This window comes from Convolutriloba macropyga, chromosome 15, assembly GCF_964194025.1.
Source record: "Convolutriloba macropyga chromosome 15, txConMacr16.3, whole genome shotgun sequence".
Lineage (NCBI taxonomy): Eukaryota > Metazoa > Xenacoelomorpha > Acoela > Convolutidae > Convolutriloba > Convolutriloba macropyga.
This window is the reverse complement of record NC_134482.1, coordinates 20382929-20401970: the sequence shown is the minus strand read 5'-3', so window position 1 is coordinate 20401970 and position 19042 is coordinate 20382929. Positions and strand designations below refer to the sequence as shown.

Below are 19042 nucleotides of genomic sequence, written 5' to 3'. Positions count from 1 at the left end.
CGGATGGACTGCCGGAGGCTTATAGAGTTTGGAAGCGACAGAAGCGCATTTTAAAGCCTAGGAAACGGCGGGAAACTTCTGATTCTGATTCAAAAGGATCGAAGAAGACTTTTAAATCAGTAAATAGGAAGAAACGGTTGTAATGTCAGTAAGCCTAATCAATCAGAAAGTCTAATGTGCTTTTGCAGTTGTGCTTTGGACATTGCCTTTTCTTTTCTATAAGCCGTAAAATTGCTTCAATTTTGTTCTTTTGTGCGCGCTTGATGTATTCTTTCGCCAACCGTATCTGAATGTTTCTTATAGTAGGTGAGTTCGATTCTTCATGCAACTTTTGCACGCTGTACCATCGAGGTTTCCTTAAACATATTCTCATTGCTCTGTTTTGCGCTTTTTGCGTGATTGATATGACCGTTTGCGATTGGTTTAGCCAGCAAGCGTTTGCATATAGAAATAGGAGCCGAATCCAGGACTTGTACAGCAGAAGTAAACTCTCCTGCTCAACATTGAGGTTGCTTAGACGCTGCAGTTGGAAGATTTGCTTGTTTGCTCTGCTTGTGATGTCTTTACAATGTTCATTCTAGTTTAGTGGTGGCGTCACGGTTATTCCTAAGAATTTTATGGTTTTGGCTTCCTCAATTTGTTTTCCGTTGATGATTAAACTGAGACTTGTTTGTCTTTTCGAAGGGTTTTTGAATAGCATGTACTTTGTTTTGGCCGGGTTTATTTTGATTTTCAACTTATTACACCACTTTATGAGAGTGTTGAGTGAGGCTTGGAGTTTGCTTTGTATTAACTGACTGGACTTTGACCTGTAAAACAATGCAAAGTTGTCTGCAAACTGAGAAATTTCTGCCGGCGTTTCTGGAATGTTAGAGACATAAATTAGGAATAATATGGGCGCCACAACGCTACCCTGGGGGACTCCGGCTGTTGGTGAGAACTTCTTGCTTCTCGTATTCTTAATTTTCACGTAAACATTTCTTTGTGAGACGAAAGAGTTCACCCATTTGATGATTTTCGTCTGTAATCTGATTTTAATCAGTTTATCAATCAAACCTAATCTCCAGACTGCATCAAAAGCTTTTTCGACATCAAGACAGACAAGTCCCACCATTTCTGACCACTGGTATGCTTCACTTATATGCTGAGTCAAAACAAGGAGGTCATCGGTTGTGCATCTGTTTGCTCTGTATGCACTTTGTTGTGGTCCAAAGACTTTGTTTGCTTCACAGTGGTCTAGGATGAGATTTTTAACAACATTTTCACAGACCTTTGCAATACAATTGGTAAGGCTAATTGGTCTGTAATTTTCTGCTTTCTTCTTGTCTTTTTGAGGTTTTGGAAGCATTGTTACTTGTGAGTCTTTCCAAAGGCATGGCACGTAAGAATTGTTAATTGAGCTGGAAATACTTATGCATATGAGAGCTTTAATGCTTTTTGGTAGCGCCTTCAGCAGCTGATAGCTTATTTTGTCTGGCCCGGGGCATGATTTACTTGTGTTTTTCAAAATTTCATTGAACTCTTCAACTTTTAAGAAGATTTTTTCTGCAGTTATTTCTTTTGGTTCGGTTTCTATTAGACGTTTTGTGTTTTGTTCTGTCTCGAGAAAGTGTTTATGTAAATCTTCGTTTTCGTATTGGTGTTCTATCATTGTCTCACTCAGAAGGCTTTTGAACATTTCACACTTTTCATGGTCAGTTATGGCAATTTTGTCTTTAAACGTTATTTGAAAATGTGATCCGCTTGACTGTTGTTTATCGCTGGTCATGGTTTTGATTGCTTTCCAGAACCCCTTGTTTCCGGCTTGTTTCGCTGTTTCAATTAATTTTCTATTTTGTCTTTCAATCGATCGTTTGAATGCTCTTCTGATTTCTCTTTGCCAGAAATTGATTTCCTTTCTCAATCGATAGAAAGTGTCATCCTTTGCACGTTTTAGTTGCCTCCTTATCTTTTTCTTTTGCTTGATTAATTTGATTATCTCTGGACTAATTTGAATATTTGTTTTATTTACGTAGGACTGATCAATTGATTTATGAATAACCTTGATGATGTTATGGCTCATTTCAAACAATCAGATTGTCTTTGTTTGGATATTTTGGTGGGTACAAACAGGAATTTTTGTAGTTGACTTTCGCATGTTTTCTGAACTTCTTGAAATCGATTTTTGCTTTTAAATCAAATTCCACTTGAAGTTTCAGTTTTAATGAGGTAAGTGTCGCTGAGTGCTCGCTGCCAAAATATTCTAATACTTGAAAATTGTCAAAATGTTGAAGGACTGAAAGACTACAGAAATGTAAATCAAGCATGCTCTGGCTCTTATGTTGATTAGATTGATACGTTGGATAGCCGTTGTTCAGTAGATTGACTTTTCCTTCATCAATTATTTCCAGCAATTTTTCGCCGTTTTCGGTGTTGTATGTACAATTGAGCTCTTGATGAGGAGAATTGTAATCTCCGCATATGAATACGTCCTGGGGATTGTTGTCATATATTTCAGTTGTATTTAGGTCTTGATTGGGTGAATTGTAAACATTGATTATCCATAAGTTTCCAATGATTGGCGTTTCCAAGTTTACACCGATTATTTCTAATGCTTGTCCGTTACTGTTTTTTCTTGATATGATTGGTCTGACCTCTTTGATTTTTATGCCCTTTTTTGCAATGATAACAGAACCATGAAAGTTGCTTGCTTTTACTTCTGTTACAATGAAATATATCTCATGTACGAAACGTTTTTGCCAATTCTTGACTTCATTTAAACAAGCAATGTCGATGTGTTCTTTCGTCAGAAACAAGAACAACTCATGAATTTTGTTTTCTAAGCCACGACAGTGCCATTGTAAAATTTTAATGTTGTCCATTTTGAAGAATTTGTTGGCTGTTTGATTGAATCATGTTTGTGTTTACAGTTTGCATTTGGTTTGCCTTCTTGATGTTATCGTGAATTTCTTGTCCATCTATTCTTTCGTTAAATACTCTGGAGGCACTGTTGCTAACGACGCTGATAATATCGCTATAGGACATCGTATTGAGATTGTTTCTTATTTTACTGAGAACTTCAGCTACAAGAACAGTGATTTTTGTAGTGGTTAATGACTGAGTGTTCTGAGTATCTTTCCATGTAACCGCACTTGAGTATTTTGTTTCTTGTTTCTGTTTATTTGCTTCAGTCACAGCGTTCTGATATGCGGGACAGCCTCTATACACTGTTGCGTGTGAGCCACCACAGTTTGCACATTTTGCTCCTTCTTTCAATTCATTTCAACTTTTCACAGTAAGTTTATCTACACATCGTAGACATCTCAATTCGTCTTTACAATCGCTTGCTGAATGACCAAACTTTTGACATTTGAAGCATTGTTTTACGTGAGGTGGTTCTTTACTTGGTTCGCAGCGGTGGATCACCCAGCCTATTTTAACGACGCCATGTTTGACTGCGACTGTTACATGGTTTGAGGAATCAGATATTACGCGAATCAGTTTTGGTTTTCCGGTGGCCCTGCTTGTTATCCGAAGCACCTTGATCACATTCATAGCATTGTTGTTGAGAAGTTCTTCCTTCACTTCGTTTTCTTGTATGCTCTGATGAACATTTTCAATTACAAAACTGGGTTTAGATTTGGTTTTTGGCAGAGTGTTTCTTGCGTTGATAGAAGTGTTTGGAAAGACAAGTTGAAGATTTGAGGCGTTCATCAGACATTCCCTTGTGGTTTGGTCTTCGGGTCGGATAAAGAAGTCATTGTTGTTTGGAAGTTCTCTGATGCAATTGATTTTGAGTTGAGGGAAGTTATTTCTCATCAAACGAGCAAAATGAACTTGTGTTGGTCTCGGATTAATCGTTATTATCACTGGTCAGATTGTTTCTGAGTTGGTGTTTTGATAGTTTCGGGTTCGTTTTCGTTTGTTTTTGACTTGAACGAAGTCTTGTTCATCTTGTGATGTTTCATCTGCAATGTTTCGTGCATCAGAGAGAAGTGCACTTAACTGGCTCATTTCGGCCAGCGCTCTTTTGCGAACTTGAGGCAGGAAGGCTTTAAATTGAGCTTAAGACTTTTGAAGATGAAGGATAAAACCGGGCGGAAAGTAAAGACTTTTGAGCTTAAGACTTTTGAAGATGAGAATAAAACTGGAAGAAAAGTAGAAGAACAATCGGGAAATAGAGGACAAAAGTTGGGATTTAAAACCTTAAGCATTTTTTTTGCGAAAAATCTCTTTTTTTAAAACTCTCACTCCTAAAGGACGTTCCTACACAAAGTGGAGTACTTGCTTGCGGCTTTCCTATCACACTTTGAGGTACTGATCCGAAATCGACATTAATAGCGGTTTAATCATCATTAGGCTTAAACGGAAATTTTGATTAACTGTAGAACACGACGTTTTATGTGGAAAGCCGTCTAAATTCATCCACTGAGTTCGAAATATGCACTAATGGTATATTAAATAAACTTTTTCTCAGCAGTTGGTTTTTCTTTAGCAACAATATTTTGGAATGTTTTTTCTTTAGATGAATTTAATAATGCAAACATCAATTTTAATGAAAGGATTATATTATAGCAATTTTCGTTCATAGTGAAAACCAATCACTGATCAGACTATTTTGAGCGCAATTGAGTCTGATCAGAGGTGATTTCGAGCGCACAATAGTCTGATCAGGAGTGACTATTAAGCGCAAAATAGTCTGATCAGAAGTGATTTTGAGCGCACAATTGTCTGGACAATGGTCTGATGTTGGTCTGATCAGAGGTCCTTTCGGTCTGGAATGGTCTGATCAGAGCCAGTTTCGAGCGCACTTCGAGTGCACACGGTGTTTCGAGCGCACTTTAGTCTGATCAGAAGATACTTTGGTCTGGGATGGTCTGATCGTAGAGGTTACTTTCGTCTGGCACGGTCTGATCAGAGGTCACTTCTGGATGGCACCTCATTTTGGGCATACGACTCTCAAGATCATCCAATTCGATTCATTTAAGTATTCGAAATGAGAGGAGTTGACCTGAAAATGAGCGGAAGAATGGCGGTGAATGCAATGATTTTTTCATTTTCACCGCTTGTGGGAAAGTAGGAATAGCATTTGTTTGCAGGGGTAGAACAAATAGTTCGCACGCGAAGATGAAAACGATTTGGCTCGCGATGAATTATCACCTCAAGCACACTTCTTGAAAGAAATCAGAAATGCGTTTCTTAAACTTTGGGGTGACCATAGCAAGTTATGGTCACAATAACTACCATTTCGCTATACCGTCTTTCTTGGCTAACCCCATGTAATCCAAAACAGCTAATGAAGTATTAGAAAAATATTCTCTCGAAGTTTTTCACTTTTTCAAGAACATATTGCCACTATTTTACTATTTTGAACTTTTTTTAAACGATAGGACCCCTTATCTTGCAAATCTTGCAAGATAACCATTTTTTCTGCCAGTATCTTAAAAGATAAATTTTTGCAAGATTCTGTCAGAATCTTGCAGGATAACCATCAGGTCCCGCATGTGGCTATACGTTACCACATTATTAACGCATGCAGTCTAGCGACCACCTCACTGCATTTTTCTGTTATACCCGGGCCGAGGAATTTGGCCAAAATTATGTAAGATCAGCGGCAACTAGCGTTGACAAGTCGGAAAATTCACCGCAATTTTCTTACATAATTTTGCGTTGAATGCGTTGAATTTAATGACAAAAATTCGACGCATTCAGCGCAAAATTATGTAAGCAATGGCGGTGAATTTTCCAACTTGTCAACGCTAGTTGCCGCTGATCTTACATATTTAGCGTTGAATTTAGCGTAGATCTTACATATTTTTGCGTTGAATTTAGCGTTGATCTTACAAAAAAGCAACTCGTAGAACTCTGGGTATGGGACCCGAACCACTGACCTCCTGTTTACTTGTCGCCTCTTCTACCATTGCGCCACCGTACCTTGGTTTCCATAAGAGCCGAAATCCTTATAAAGCGTAGATCTTACATATTTTGCGTTGAATTTAGCGTATATCTTACATATTTTGCGTTGATTTTAGCGTAGACCTTACATATTTTGCATTGAATTTAGCGTAGAACTTGCATATATTTCGTTGAATTTAGCCTAGATTTTACATATTTTTCGTTGAATTTAGCCGAGATCTTACATAAGTTCAACGTATTCAACGCATTTATCATGTGAGAAGTACTGGGAAAAATTTAAAATTCTTTTTAAGTTTTGAAAAAAAATTTGAATACCTAAAATGGTCTGAAATGGTTTTTGCACCGTAAGAGAGCAAATGGTTATTTTTTGCTGACTTCATTTTTCTCAATTGTGCAGTATAGGGGTTGAAACAGTAAAAAAATTAATTTTTCGAAAAAAAACTTGAAAAATTTGAATTGGATTTTGCACTATAAAAGAGCACTAAAAAAGATTTTTTCTTACTTCTTGAAACAGTTAAAAAATTAACTTTTTAAAAAAAAATTGAAAAATTTTAAATCGTAAAAGGGTGTCAATTGTATTTTGCACTATAAAAGAGCACTAAAAAATGATTTTTCTCTGAATTCACATTTCTCACCTTTGCAGCATAGGGTTCGAAACAGTGAAATTGATTTTTCGAAAAAAAAACTTGGAAAGGTTTTGAAATTGTAAAATGGTCTCAAATGGATTTTGCATTTTAAAAGAGCACTAAAAAGTGGTTGTTTTGCTGACTGCGCTTTTCTCACCTGTGAAGCATAGGGTTGGAAACAGTGAAAAAATTGACTGTTTGAAAAAAAAACTTGAAAAAACTTTTGAAATCATAAAGTGGTCTGAAATGGAATTGAAAAAATTCAACCTTAAATTTGCAAGATCTAAGCCAAATTTCTACGCAAAATATGTAAAATTGGTGTTGAAAGCGTAGAATTTATGTAAGATCTACGCTAAATTCAACGCTAAATATGTAAGATCTACGCTTCAATTCAACGCTAAATATGTAAGATCTACAGCAAATTTCAACGCAAAATATCTAAGATTGGCGTTGAATGCGTTGAATTTATGTAAGATCTACGCTAAATTCAACGCTAAATATGTAAGATCTACGCTAAAATTCAACGCTAAATATGTAAGATCTACGCCAAAATTCAACGCAAAATTAAGTAAGATTGGCGTTGAATGCGTTGAATTCATGTAAGATCTACGCTAAATTCAACGCTAAATTTGTAAGATCTACGCTAAAATTCAACGCTAAATATGTAAGATCTACGCCAAAATTCAACGGAAAATTATGAAAGATTGGCGTTGAATGCGTTGAATTTATGTAAGATCTACGCTAAATTCAACGCTAAATACGTAAGATCTATGCTAAAATTCAACGCTAAATATGTAAGATCTACGCCAAAATTCAACGGAAAATTATGTAAGATTGGCGTTGAATGCGTTGTATTTATGTAAGATCTACGCTAAATTCAACGCTAAATATGTAAGATCTACGCTAAAATTCAACGCTAAATATGTAAGATCTACGCCAAGTTTCAACGCAAAATATGTAAGATTGGCGTTGAATGCGTTGAATTTATGTAAGATCTACGCTAAATTCAACGCTTAATATGTAAGATCTACGCTAAAATTCAACGCTAAATATGTAAGATCTACGCCAAAATTCAACGCAAAATTAAGTAAGATTGGCGTTGAATGCGTTGAATTTATGTAAGATCTACGCTCAAGCGTAGGTCTTACATAAATTCATCGCATTCAACGCCAATCTTATATAATTTTGCGTTTTTTAGCGTTGACACCTCGGCGCGGGTAGCCCCCCCCCCCCTATTTGCACCCCCTTTATACATATGATTTCACAAACTCACATAGTCAATTAAACATAAACTGCATATACAATATAATGTTGCAGCGAAGTTCCGAACAAACGCGTATGTAAGAAATTACAATCCTATCTTCTAATATATTAAATGTAAGTCGCACTTGATGGTTAACAACGCTCCTATCTTCACATGTTTTAACGATCCTTAAACATGCAACCTACACGACCATGTTTAAGTGCCTGATCTGCAAATGTTTTTTTTGCTCATTAATCATACAGTTTTGCAAAAACAAGCGAGACAAAAAGCCATCGACCAATATTTATCGTTTGTAGCCAGTGCAATAGACAACAGTAACAGGCCTCGGTAGCGCAGGGGATGAGACCTGTGGCTGTTAAGCGAGGGGCATAGGTTCGAGCCCTAGTCGGTGCCAAAAATTGATTGTTTTTTTTGTCAAAAATAGTGAATCTTGTAATATATTAAATGCGTGAGCTCTAAAATTGGAATTTCTTTGCTTGTTTAAGTGGCCTCTCGAAGCACATGTTTAAGCACCGCATTGAGAAGCATGGTTAAGCAAACATATCAAGAGATTTCAATGACCCAAAAGGCTCAAAGTAGACGGTTGAGAACCGAACCTGCAACAAGAGAAGGATAGTCAGGTGAAGTTACAAGGTTACAAGGAGGCTAAGAGGGCTTGAAGGCATGCTCGCCCAGAGGGAGGATTTACTGCCCTGGGTACTATGTGTTGTTTTGCTCACGAACTAAGTTTGAATTTCTTGTTGCAAACGTGTGTTTTTCTGCAAGGTTTTAGCTGTACAGATTTCGCGCTATTCTACAAAACTCTTAGCTTTAAACTAAGTTTTTCACGCTTTGCCTTTTGATTTATTCGTGATCTCATTTGCTCTCAATCTGCAATAAGTTTATTGATACGATAAAAGCAATTGTGAGAATTGGGGGCATGTAGTTGTTATAGAGCATTTGGTAAGATGGAAGACTGCTATTCTGAGGATCGAGCGTTTGAACCTGTGTCGGGTACCCTCCCTTTTGTTGACATGAAAATTTCTAATCAACAAAAGGCAGCCTGTGGTTAGAGAACAGTTCTTGCGACTCTGAGCCCTTTTATGTTCCTGTGTGTGTTTGTGGGACCAAAAATGCCAGTCGTCTATATTAAACGTGTGAGCTCTAAAATGGGACAAAATTTTTTGCATGTTTAAGTGGTCTGTCGAAGCACATAATTAAAGGCCGCATTCAGCAGCTTGGTTGAGCGAACATGTCGAGATATTACAATGGCTCAAAGTAGATATTAAAGGCTCAAAGTAGATGGTTGAGAACCAAACCTGAGACAATAGAGTGTTAGTCAGGTGCAGTTACCACGAGGCTAAAGTTACCACGAGGCTACTGTTCTGGGTACTAAGTGCTCTCGAACTAAATTTGAAGTTCTTATTGTAAACAGGTTTGTTCCGTGAAGTTTTAGCCGTACAGATTCTGGGGTGCTCTAGAACACTCCTAGCTTTAAACAAAGTTTTCCAGCCATTGATTATTTTTGTGTGATCTCAAATGCTCTCAATCTGCAATATGTTTATTGATACGAAAAAAGCAATTGTGAGAAAGAGTGGAATGTAGTGTTTAGAGCGCTGTTGGTAAGATGGGGACTGCTACACTGAGGGTCAAGAGTTTGAGCAAGTGTCGGGTACCCTCAATTTTGTAGACATGAAAATTTCCAATCAACACCATGCAGCCTGTTGTTCGAGAGCAGCTCTTGCGAATCTGAGTCGTTTAATGTTCATGTGTGTGTGTTTGGGGGATGAAAAATTTTAATCCTATACATTAAACGCGTGCACTCTAAAATAGGACAATTTTTTTAGTTTAAGTGGTCTCTCGAAGCACATGATTAATGGCCGCATCAAGTAGAACATTTTTAGAGGGTTCAATGACCTAAAATTTCAAAGTACATGGTTGATAACCCATCCTGAGACTGGAGAGCTTGAGTCAGGTGCAGTTACCAAGAGGTTAAGAGGGCTCGAAAGTATAGTAGCCCACAGGCAGGATTTACTGTCCTGTGTACTAATTGTTTTTTATTTGCTCCCGAACAAAGTTTGAAGTTCTTATTTTAAACAAGTGTTTTTCTGCGAACTTTTGGCGGTTCAGGTTCTGTGCTATTCTGGAAAGTTCTTGGCTTTCAACTAAGTCTTTCACTGTTTACTATAATGCGTTTTTCAATTGCTCTCAATCTGAAATATGTTAATTGATGCGACAAAAGCGATAGTGAGAAACGGTTGTATGTAGTCGTTATATTGCAGTCGGTAAGATGGGGGAATGCTATTCTAAGGGCGAGGCTTCAATCCTTCGTCGGGTATCCTCCCGTTTGTAGACAAGAAAATTTCTAATCAACACCATGCAGCCTGTTGTTGGAGAGCAGTTCATGCGACTCTGAGTTGTTTGATGTTCCTGTGTGTGTTTGGTTGATGAAAAATGCTAATACTATCCTATATAGTAAACGCGTGAACTCTAAAATAGGACAAAAAGTTTTGCTCGTTTAAGTGGTCTCGCGAAGCACATGATTAAGGACCGCATTGAACGGCATGGTTGAGCGAACACATCGAGAGAAATCATGGACCTAAAAGATCAAAGTAGATGGTTTTGAACCGAGCCTGAGACAAGAGAGTGAAAGTCAGGTGCAGTTACCACGGGGCTAAGAGGGCTTGATGGTATGCCTTTCCAGAAGAAGGATTTACTGTTCTGGGTACTATGTGTTTTTAACTGCTCTCGAACTAAGTTTGAAGTTCTTATTGTAAACGTGTGTGTTCTGCGAAGTTTTAGCTGTACAGGTTCTGCGGTACTCTAGAACACTCTGAGCTTCGAACAATGTTTTTCGGTCTTTGATTATTTTTGTGTGATCCCAAATGCTCTCAATCTGCAATATGTTTATTGATACGAAAAAAGCAATTGTGAGAAACAGTAGAATGTAGTGTTTAGAGCGCCGTTGGTAAGATGGGGACTGCTACACTGAGGGTCAAGAGTTTGAGCAAGTGTCGGGTACCCTCAATTTTGTAGACATGGAAATTTCTAATCAACACCATGCAGCCTGTTGTTCGGGAGCAGTTCTTGCGAATCTGAGTCGTTTAATGTTCATGTGTGTGTGTTTGGGGGATTAAAAATGTTAATCCTATAAATTAAACGCATGCACTCTAAAATAGGATAATATTTTTTTAGTTTAAGTGGTCTCTCGAAGCACATGGTTAATGGCCCCATCAAGTTGCATGGCAAATCGAACATATTTAAAGAGTTCAATGACCTAAAAGGATCAAAGTACATGGTTGATAACCGAACCTGAGACTGGAGAGCTTTACTCATGTGCAGTTACCACGAGGTAAAGAGGGCTTAATAGTATGCTAGCCCACAGGGAGGATTTACTGTCCTGTGTACTAAGTTTTTTTTTCGCTCCCGAAGAAAGTCCGAAGTTCTTATTTAAAACGTGTGTTTTTCGGCGAACTTTTGGCTCTTCAGATTCTGTGCTATTCTGGAACACTCTTGGCTTTCAACTAAGTCTTTCACTGTTTACTTTAATGCGTTTTTTCAATTGCTCGCAATCTGAAATATGTTAATTGATACGACAAAAGCGATAGTGAGAAACGGTTGTATGTAGTCGTTGTATTGCAGTTGGTAAGATGGAGAAAGGCTATTCTGATGACGGGGCTTCGATCCTGCGTCGGGTATCCTCCCATTTGTAGACATGAAAATTTCTAATTAACAGCATGCAGCCTGTTGTTGGAGATCAGTTCATGCTACTTTGAGTCGTATAATTTTTCACTGTGTGTGTTTGGGGGATGAAAAATGCTAATCCTATCCTATATATTAAAGGCGTGAACTCTAAAATAGGGCAAAAGTTTTGATCGTTTAAGTGGTCTCTCAAAGCACATGATTAGGGGCCGCTTAGAACAATATGGTAAAGCAAACATATCGAGAGAGTTCAAGGACTTAAAGGGCTCAAAGTAGATGGTTGAGAACCGAACCTGTTTGGGGGATTAAAAATGTTAATCCTATACATTAAATGCGTGAACTCTTAAATAGGGCAAATTTTGTTGTTAGTTGAAGTGGTTTCTCGAAGCACATGATTAATGGTCGCATTAAGCAGCATGGCAAGGCGAACATGTCGATAGTGTTCAATGACCTAAAGGGCTCAAAGTAGATGATTGAGAAACAATCCTGAGAGAAAAGCGTGTTAGTCAGGTGCAGTTACCACGAGGCTAAGAGCTAAGAGGGCTTGAAAGTACTCTCGCCCAGAGGGAGGACGTACTTTTCTGGGTACTATTTGTTTTTTAATTGCTCCCGAACTAACTTGAAGTTCCTTTTGTAAACGTGTTTTTCTGCGAAGTATTACCTGTACAGATTCTGCGCTATTCTAGAACACTCTAGCTTTCAACTAAAATTTTCACGCTTTACTTTGTGATTTTTCCGTGATCTCAATTCCTCTCAATCTGAAATATATTTATTGATACGTTCAAAGCAATAATGAGAGACGGTGGTATATAGTGGTTATAGCGAATTTGGTATGATGGAGGTCTGCTATTCTGAGAGCGAGGGTTCAAAACTGTGGCGGGTACCCTCCCTTTTGTAGATATTAAAATTTCTAGTCAACACCCTGCAGCCAATTGTTCGAGAGCAGTTCTTGCGACGTTGAGTCGTTTTATGTTCCTGGGTATTGTTGGGGGGTGGAAAATTTTCATCCTATTTGTTTAATCCTAATTCTGTTTTTCTGCGAAGTTTTAATTGTACAGATTTGGTGCTATTCTAGATCACTCTTGGCATTCAACTACGTTTTTCAAACGCTTTAATTTTTGATTTTTTGCGTCATCTCAAAGGTTCTCAATCGCAATATCTTATTGATACGATAAAAGCTATTGTGAGAAACGGTGGTCTGTAGTTGTTCTGGCGCAGAAGGTAAGATGGAGTACTGCTATTCTGAGGGTCGAGAGTTCAAACCCGTGTCAGGTACCTTCCCTTTTGTAGACATGAAGATTTCTAATCAACACCATGCAGACTGTTGTTCGAGGGCGGTTCTTGCGACTCTGAGGAGTCGTTTTATGTTTCTGTGTGTGTTTGGGGGATGAAAAATTTTAATCCTATACATTAAACGTGTGCACTCTAAAATAGTACAAAATTTTTTGTTAGTTTAAGTTGTCTCTCGAAACACATGACTAATGGCCGCATTAAGTAGCATGCATGGCAAATCGAACATATTGAGAGGGTTCAATGACCTAAAAGGCTCAAAGTAGATGGTTGTGAACCGAACCTGAGACTGGAGAGCTTTAGTCAGGTGCAGTTACGAGGTTAAGAGGGCTTGAAAGTATGCTAGCCCACAGGGAGGATTTACTGTTCTGAGTACTATGTGTTTTTTTGCTCCCGAAAAAAGTTTGAATTTCTCATTGTAAACGTGTTTTTCTGCTATGTTTTGACTGTACAGAATCTGTGCTATTCTAAAACACTCAAGGTTTTCAACTCAGTCTTTCACTGGTTACTTTGATGTGTTATCTCAATTGCTTTCAAGCTGAAATATGTTAATTGATACGACGAAAACGATAGTGAAAAACGGTGGTATGTAGTCGTTATAGCGCAGTTGGTGAGATGGAGGAATACTATTCTGAGGCTGAGGTTTCGATCCTGCGCCGGTTCCCCTTTCTTTTGTAGACATGAAAATTTCTAATCAACACCATGCAGCCTGTTGTTGGAGAGCAGTTCTTGTGACGCTGAGTTGCTTTATGTTTCTGTGTGTTAGGGGAATGAAAAGCGCTAATTCTACATTTATCCTATATATTGAACACGTGAAAATAAAATTGTACAAAATGTTTCGCTTGTTTAAGGGGTCTCTCGAAGCACATGATTAGGGACCTCATTGAGCAGCTTGCTTAAGCGAACATATCGAGAGAGTTCAAAGATCTAAAGGGTTCAAAGTAGATGGTTGAGAATCGCGTGTCGAGTGTTCGAACCTGTTTTGGGTATCCTCCCTTTTGTAGACATGAAAATTTGCTAATCAACACCATGCAGCCTGTTGTTCGAGAGCACTTTTTGCGACACTGAGTTGTTTTATGTTACTTTGTTTGTTTTGGGGATGAAAAATGCTAATCCTAAATATTAAACGCGTGAGCTCCAAAATGAGACAATCCTTCATATTAAACCCGTGAACTCTAAAATAGGACAAAATTGTTCGCTTGTTTAATTGGTCTCCCGAAGGAAATGAATAACACCGAATTGAGAAGCAGGTTTAAGCGAACCTATCAAGACCGCATTGAGCAGCATGGCACAGCGAACATATCGAGAGAGTTCAATGACCTAAAAGGCTCAAAGTAGATAGTTGAGAACCGAACCTGAGACAAGAGAGTGTCAGTCGGGTGCAGTTACCATGAGGCTAATATGGCTTGAATGAATCCTTCTCCAGAGGGAAGATTCACTGTTTTGGGTACTTTCTGCTTTTCACTTGCTCCCGAACTAAGTTTGAAGTCCTTTCTGTAAACGTGTGTTTTTCTGCAAAATTTTAGCTGAACAGGTTTTGCGCTATTCTGGACCACTCTTAGCTTTCAACTAAATTTTTCACGCTTTACTTCATGATTTTTTCCTGATCTCAATGCTCTCAATCTGAAATATGTTTATTGATAGAAAAAAGCGATAGTGAAAATTGTTGATATTTTGCTTTGACATAAAAAATTCTATTCTACAACATGCAGCAAGTTGGTCGAGAGCAGTTATTTCGACTCCGAGTCGTTTTATGTTCCTGTGTGTGTTTAGGGGATGAATAAGTGAATTCTATATTTTAAGCGCGTGAACTCTGAAATAGGACAAAACTTGTGCTTGTTTAAGTGGTCACACGAAGCACATGATTAGGGACCGCATTGAGCAGCATGGTTTAGCAAACATATCGAGAGAGTTCAATGACCTCAAAGGCTCAAAATAGATGGTTGAGAACCGAACCTGAGACAGGATAGTGATAGTCAGCAGCAGTCACCACGAGGCTAAGGGGGCTTGAAAATATGCTAGTGCAGAGTTAGGATTTAACATTCTCTGTACTATGTGTTTTTTTAATTGCTCCCGAACTAACTTGAAGTTCCTTTTGTAAACGTGTTTTTCTGCGAATTATTACCTGTACAGATTCTCCGCTATTCTAGAACACTCTAGCTTTCAACTAAAATTTTCACGCTTTACTTTGTGATTTTTGCGTGATCTCAATGCTCTCAATCTGAAATATGTTTATTGATACAAAAAAAGCGATACTGAAAATTGTTCGTATTTTGCGTTGACATAAAAAATTCTATTCTACAACATGCTGCATGTTGGTCGAGAGCAGTTATTTTTACTCCGAGTCGTTTTATGTTCCTGTGTGTGTTTAGGGGATGAAAAAGTGAATTCTATATTTTAAGCGCGTGAAATCTGAAATAGGACAAAATTTTTTGACTGTTTAAGTGGTCACTCGAAGCACATGATTAGGGACCGCATTGAGCAGCATGGTTTAGCGAACATATTGAGAGAGTTCATTGAATTATAAGGCTCAAAATAGATGGTTGCAAACCGAACCTGAGACAGGATAGTGATAGTCAGCAGCAGTCACCGCGAGGCTAAGGGGGCTTGAAAATATGCTAGTGCAGAGTTAGCATTTAATGTTCTCCGTATTATGTGTTTTTTAATTGCTCCCGAACTAAATTTGAAGTTCTTACTGTAGACGTGTGTTTTTCTGCGAAGTTTTAGCTGTACAGATTCTGCGCTAATCTAGATCACTCTTGGCTTTCGACTACGTTTTTCAAACGCTTTAATTTTTGATTTTTGCGTGATCTCAAAGGTTCTCAATCGCAATATCTTATTGATACGATAAAAAGCTATTGTGAGAAACGGTGGTCTGTAGTTGTTCTGGCGCAGAAGTTAATATGGAGTACTGCTATTCTGAGGGTCGAGAGCTCAAACCCGTGTCAGGTACCTTCCCTTTTTTAGACATGAAGATTTCTAATCAACACCATGCAGACTGTTGTTCGAGGGCAGTTCTTGCAACTCTGAGGAGTCGTTTAATGTTCCTGTGTGTGTTTGGGGGATGAAAAATTTCAATCCTATACATTAAACGTGTGCACTCTAAAATAGGACAAAATTGTTTATTAGTTTAAGTGGTCTCTCGAAAACATGATTAATGGCCGCATCAAATAGCATGGCAAATCGAACATATTGAGAGGGTTCAATAACCTATGAGGCTCAAAGTAGATATTTGATAACCGAACTTGAGACAGGAGAGTGATAGTCAGCAGCAGTCACCACGAGGCTAAGAGGGCTTGAAAATACGCTAGTCAAGAGTTAGGATTTAAGGTTCTCCGTTCTATGTGTTTTTTAATTGCTCCCGAACTAAGTTTGAAGTTCCTATTGTAGACGTGTGTTTTTCTGCGAAGTTTTAGCTGTACAGATTCTGGGCTATTCTAGAACACACTTAGCTTGCAACTAAGTTTTTCACGCGCAATCTCAAATGCTCTCAAGCTGCAAAACGTATAATGATACGATAAAAGCGTTTGTAAGAAACGGGTCTATAAAATCGTTATAGCACAGTTGGAAAAACGGAGAACTTCTATTCTGAGGGTCGAGTGTTTGAACTTGTTTTGGGTATCCTCCCTTTTGTAGACATAAAACTTGCTAATCAACACCATGCGGCTTGTTGTTCCAGAGGGTTAGGCGAACCTATCAAGACCGCATTGAGCAGCATGGCACAGCGAACATACTGAGAGAGTTCAATGACCTAAAAGGCTCAAAGTAGATGATTGAGAACCGAACCTGAGACAAGAGCGTGTTAGTCAGGTGCAGTTACCATGGGGCTAGGATAGCTTGAATGAATGCTTCTCTAGAGGGAAGATTCACTGTTCTGGGTACTGTGTTTTTCAATTGCTCCCAAACTATGTTTGAAGTCCTTTCTGTAAACGTGTGTTTTTCTGCAAAGTTTTAGCTGAACAGATTCTGCGCTATTCTGGACACTTCTTAGCTTTCAACTAAAATTTTCGCGCTTTACTTCATGATTTTTTCCTGATCTCAATGCTGAAATATGTTTATTGATACGATACAAGCGATAGTGAGAATTCTTGGTATTTTGCGTTGACATAAAAATTTCTATTCTCCAACATTGCGCATGTTGGTCGAGAGTAGTTCTTGCGACTCTGAGTCGTTTTATATTCCTGTGTGTGTTTAGGGGATGAAAAAAGTGAATTCTATATTTTAAGCGCGTGAACTCTGAAATAGGACAAAATTTTTTGATTGTTTAAGTGGTCACTCGAAGCACATGATTAGGGACCGCATTGGGCAGCATGGTTTAGCGAACATATTGAGAGAGTTCATTGAATTATAAGGCTCAAAATAGATGGTTGAGAACCGAACCTGAGACAGGATAATTATAGTCAGCAGCAGTCAACGCGAGGCTAAGAGGGCTTGAAAATATGCTAGTGCAGAGTTAGCATTTAATGTTCTCCGTATTATGTGTTTTTTAATTGCTCCCGAACTAAATTTGAAGTTCTTACTGTAGACGTGTGTTTTTCTGCGAAGTTTTAGCTGTACAGATTCTGCATTATTCTAGATCACTCTTGGCTTTCAACTACGTTTTTCAAACGCTTTAATTTTTGATTTTTGCGTGATCTCAAAGGTTCTCAATCGCAATATCTTATTGATACGATAAAAGCTATTGTGAGAAACGGTGGTCTGTAGTTGTTCTGGCGCAGAAGTTAAGATGGAGTACTGCTATTCTGAGGGTCGAGAGATAAACCCGTGTCAGGTACCTTCCTTTTTGTAGACATGATGATTTCTAATCAACACCATGCAGACTGTTGTTGGAGGACAGTTCCTGCGACACTGAGGAGTCGTTTAATGTTCCTGTGTGTGTTTGGGGGATGAAAAAATTTAATCCTATACATTAAACGTGTGCACTCTAAAATAGGACAAAATTGTTTATTAGTTTAAGTGGTCTCTCGAAACACATGATTAATGGCCGCATCAAATAGCATGGCAAATCGAACATGTTGAGAGGGTTCAATAACCTATGAGGCTCAAAGTAGATACTTGATAACCGAACCTGAGACAGGAGAGTGATAGTCAGCAGCAGTCACCACGAGGCTAAGAGGGCTTGAAAATACGCTAGTCCAGAGTTAGGATTTAATGTTCTCCGTACTATGAGTTTATTAATTGCTCCCGGAGTAAGTTTGAAGTTCCTATTGTAGACGTGTGTTTTTCTGCGAAGTTTTAGCTGTACAGATTCTGCGCTATTCTAGAACACACTTAGCTTTCAACTAAGTTTTTCACGCGCAATCTCAAATGCTCTCAAGTTGCAAAACGTATATTGATACGATAAAAGCGTTTGTAAGAAACGGGTCAATAAAATCGTTATAGCACAGTTGGAAAAACGGAGGACTTCTATTCTGCGGGTCGAGTGTTCGAACTTGTTTTGGGTATCCTCCCTTTTGTAGACATAAAACTTGCTAATCAACACCATGCGGCTGGTTGTTCCAGAGGGTTAAGCGAACCTATCAAGACCGCATTGAGCAGCATGGCACAGCGAACATACCGAGAGAGTTCAATGACCTAAAAGGCTCAATGTAGATGGTTGAGAACCGAACCTGAGACAAGAGCGTGTTAGTCAGGTGCAGTTACCATGAGGCTAAGATAGCTTGAATGAATGCTTCTCTAGAGGGAAGATTCACTGTTCTGGGTACTGTGTTTTTCAATTGCTCCCGAACTAAGTTTGAAGTCCTTTCTGTAAACGTCTGTTTTTCTGCAAAGTTTTAGCTGAACAGATTCTGCGCTATTCTGGACCACCGTTAGCTTTCAACTAAATTTTTCACGCTTTACTTCATGATTTTTTCCTGATCTCAATGCTGAAATATGTTTATTGATACGATAAAAGCGATAGTGAGAATTCTTGGAATTTTGCGTTGACATAAAAATTTCTATTCTACAACATTCAGCATGTTGGTCGAGAGTAGTTCTTGCGACTCTGAGTCGTTTTATTTTCCTTTGTGTGTTTAGGGGATGAAAAAAGTGAATTCTATATTTTAAGCGCGTGAACTCTGAAATAGGACAAAATTTTTTGTTAGTTTAAATTGTCTCTCGAAACACATGATTAATGGCCGCATCAAGTAGCATGGCAAATCGAACATATTTAGAGGGTTCAATAACCTATGAGGCTTAAAGTAGATGGTTGATAACCGAACCTGAGACAGGTGAGTGATAGTCAGCATCAGTCACCACGAGGCTAAGAGGGCTTGAAAATATGCTAGTGCAGAGTTAGAATTTA

General features: G+C 38.4%; 1 protein-coding gene across 1 annotated transcript in view; it reads left to right on the top strand.

Moving 5' to 3' along the window:
• LOC142354604 (uncharacterized) overlaps nt 1-19042 on the top strand; it is a 161789-nt gene that overhangs the window by 21554 nt on the left and 121193 nt on the right. The window lies entirely within an intron of this gene.